General features: G+C 37.0%; 1 non-coding gene across 1 annotated transcript; it reads left to right on the top strand.

Moving 5' to 3' along the window:
* The first annotated feature begins 944 nt into the window (after positions 1–944).
* Positions 945–1,051, top strand: LOC131244838 (small nucleolar RNA R71). The gene has a single exon (XR_009170609.1). It is a non-coding gene; the product is annotated as a small nucleolar RNA R71 (small nucleolar RNA).
* Positions 1,052–3,975: the final 2,924 nt, after the last annotated feature.

Genomic DNA, 3,975 nt, shown 5'->3' with positions numbered 1-3,975 from the left:
AGCCGGTTCATCATTTTCTTGAGACTGGTTCATCCTCTGGTATTTCTACTAGTTGCATTATCTTGTTATCGACCTCTTTTCCACTTCTCAAGGTAATGATGGCCTTAGCTTGTTTATGTTGTAGTTCACTTGGATTTGAGTCTCCAATGAAATGTGTGTTTCGAGGGTTTGGCACAGGTTGAGAAAGGAGGGTGTCTTTTTCCCTAGCATTTAGTTGAGTCTCAATCCTAGCCACAGCTGTCTTTAATTTTTGATTTGATTGGATTAGAGACTGATTCATTTGAGCTTGAGAGGTCATGAATGTGGTCAATGCATCCTCCACAAATGATCGCTTTGGTGGGGGCACATATGGTGCATTGTTAGGTGCCCCAAAGAAGTTATTTTGTAGAGGCATTTGAGGTGCATTAGGCGCATTAATTTGTGGTCCATTCCTCCAACTAAGATTAGGATGGTTACACCAATTTGGATTATACGTGTTTCCCATTGGTTGCATAACTGACCTTTGGTAGTTATTTATAACATTTGCTTGATCATGCTCATGCGTGATATTTTGTACAACTGAGATTATTGGACAATCCTTTGTGTCATGGTCTGTACCACCACAAATGCTACAAAAATTACCTAAGGAAGTGTTTGCTTTAACCATATCAACCTTCCTAATTTCCAAGGCTTCGACCTTTCTAGCCAATGCAGCGAATTTTGCATTAAGGTCGTCTTCCTCTCTTAGGACATACATTCCCGCTTTCTCTCTAGGAATGGGTCTAGTTTGGTCTGATTTAGCAGAGACATCCCATGTCTGCGTATTCTCTGCTAACAAATCTAGAAAATCCCAAGCCTCATTATGATCTTTGTCAAGAAAGGTTCCACCACACATCATCTCTATGAACTGACGGGTATCCATGGTGAGCCCCTTTCGGAAAGCATCAATCACGTGTCATGGTTCATAACCATGATGTGGACAAGTAATTAGAATGTCTTTGAAGCGCTCCCAAGCTTGAAAAAATAGTTCATTCCCCTTTTGGGAGAATGACATGATTTCTTATTTTAGTGCATTTGTTTTGTGCTCGGGAAAGAACTTTTTCAAAAACTCTCTACTTAAGGCTTGCCATGAAGTGATGGTATTAGGTCTTAGAGAGTTGAGCCATGCTTTGGCCCGATCCTTTAGAGAAAATGAGAATAACCTAAGCTTAAGTACATCCCTATTGCCATTATTTACTTGTAACGTTGCAATTACTTCCTCAAAGTCCTTGAGGTGCAAGTAGGGGCCTTCACAATCCAAGCCATGAAATTTAGGAATTAATTAAATCACACTTAGTTTAAAATCAATGTTCCATGTGTGAGCAAGGAACATTATGCAAGATAGTAAAGTTGATCTCTCAGGGTGTAAATGTTCACGTAAAGTCCGTGGTTGGTTTAACACATTCCTATGAACTTCATTTTCATCCTCAAGAGGAGGATTAGGATGATTTTCTCTATTTTGATTTATAGTTAGATCTAACAGATTTGGATTTGGATTATCAACTGGGTCTACCATGGAATCCAAGTGATGTTGAGTGCCTCTTCTAAGTGAATGATCAAGGCCTGGAACTAGTCCGCCTTCGGAGGAGAGTCGATTGTTTTGATCCCTACTCCAACGGGACATAAACCATCCACACCACACAACAAATACCACTAATTCAAATAACAAGTATGATACTTAAAATAAAAATAAAAACTTAAATCAACAACCCAAGCAATAGGGCCAACCATGAGGGTTCAGTCCACAAAGCAAAATAAATCAACAACCCAGGCGGCAGGGCCGACCATGAGGGTTCAGTCTACAAAGCAAAAATAAATCAACAACTCAGGCGGTAGGGCCGACCATGAGGGTTCAATCTACAAAAAAATAAAAATAAATAAATAAATAAAAGTAAAACTAATGCAAAAATTAAACTATACTAATCTGGAAAATAAATTCAGCGGATGATCTTTGTGATCAACCATAGCACTTGGGTGATAAAATCCCAAGCGGGCAACCTTATATCATAGTTAGTGCTTGAAAGGCACAACAAAATTTATTTTCAAAGAAAAAGAAAAGAGAAGAAAGAAAGAAAAAAATCTACAGAAAATCTGGAGGGTTTAGAAGAGAACTCAATGTACAGTGTTGAAAATCGACCTGCTTCGACCAGTCGTGAGAACCTACAAAAACTTGATTGCTTGCCTCCAAGTGCAGAGGTTCATAAGTAGTATCCCGTGAATACAGGGTCGATCCCACAGGGAGATGAATTGTGAGAAGAAAAAAATCAAATACAAAACAAACTAAGTAATAAAAATTAATCTGATGATTTGATTTTGGAATTTTTGAATGGATGTAATTCAACTGAATAAAATAACACCCAAGCTTCAAAGTTCCACACATAGGTTAATGTTCCAAAATCATGATGACTTGGATAACACAACTAGGATCTGAGCACTATGGTCAGCCTAATCGGAAAATAAAACACTTTAAATATTTTAATAAATGATATAAAAGATTAGAAAATGATGGATTTGCACCATTGACATATATTCTCAAGCGCCAGTGATTTTAAGTATTCAATATCTATAGGATAATGAATATCAAAGAAATATAACAGGTTGAGAACATCTCCTATCTAGGAAATCTGATTGATCTAGGGTAAGCCTATCCATCAATGTGGATCTCATATGATGGAAACATATGGATCTCACAAGAGGATAAAAAAACAAAACCTAAATAATAGATAACATGCATACACCATTCTTCTCATCATTAAAACAATCAATCATCATAATCTTAAAAAATTATTAAACCCATGTGCTTCCCTTCTAGCTTGGGCTAGAAGGAACTTAGAAAAACATAATTAAATTGCAGAAATAAAAAGCAACAAGAAAGAAAGAAGAAAAAAATGCAAATAGAAAAGATCTAAAATAAAAAAAATAACTTATAAAGCTTTAATAAAACTAAAAACTCTTTAAAAACCCTAAATATTGCTCTTGAATGCTTCTAATGATGTTTAAGAATGCCCTAGGAGGCCCTATTTATAAGTAGGGAACTCCAATTTTCGTACAAAGTTGAAAACCCTAGAAAACGCCTCAAATATACGTATTTTTTCAAAATAGACTTCTCGCTGCATAGTTCGTTTAAAACAGACTTCCTGCTGCGTAGTTTTCCAAAATAGACTTCAGAGCTTTAGAATACACTTTTCAGGACGATTTCAGGATTCTTCACTTCAAATCTTCGATTCTTTTCATTCCTCACTTGGTTTTCTTAGATCTTTGGCATGTGAATTCTTCAATCTTGGTTTCCTAAGATCCATCCCTTGCCTTGGTGATTTTTGAGCATCAAATTCTTACTTTTTAGCACCCTTTTTCAATCCAAGCTCTTAAATTCACCTTACAACACATACATGAGTAAAATAAAATATTAAGATGATTTATATTCATAAAACTAAGATATAAATGGGAAAAATTATGCAATATTTGAGTCTCAACAATTAGATAAAGAATGGGTTAGATCTCAAGTTCAAGTGAAGCTAAATAGTGTCCAGATGGTGCTGATTTACTCGGACAATGTTTGGGCAGTGCTGATTTACAAAGACAATATTTGGATAGTGTTGATCATCATTAGTGTGCTATGTGGGACCCACCATTGATGTATTTATTCTATATCCACGCTATCTATCAGTTGGACCACCGTAGAAAACAGTGGAGATTGAACGCCTACCATTGAAACCCTTTTTGGGGTTACAGAAGTTTTGGATCTATATGAAATTTGTTTTCCCTCTTAATCCAGGTCTTTGTGACCTTATGACCAGATTGTATGGAGAATATGGTGGGCCCTACCTTGATGTATTTATGGCCCATCCATGGGGCCCACCCGGATGTATTTGTGGCCCATCGATGCGGCCCACTTGTAGATGGTGCGGCCCATTGGTGCGGTCCGTAAATGCGGCCTACCTTGATGTATTTATGGCC

This window comes from Magnolia sinica, chromosome 4, assembly GCF_029962835.1.
Source record: "Magnolia sinica isolate HGM2019 chromosome 4, MsV1, whole genome shotgun sequence".
NCBI classification, from domain to species: Eukaryota; Viridiplantae; Streptophyta; class Magnoliopsida; order Magnoliales; family Magnoliaceae; genus Magnolia; species Magnolia sinica.
This window is presented reverse-complemented; position numbering and strand designations above follow the sequence as displayed.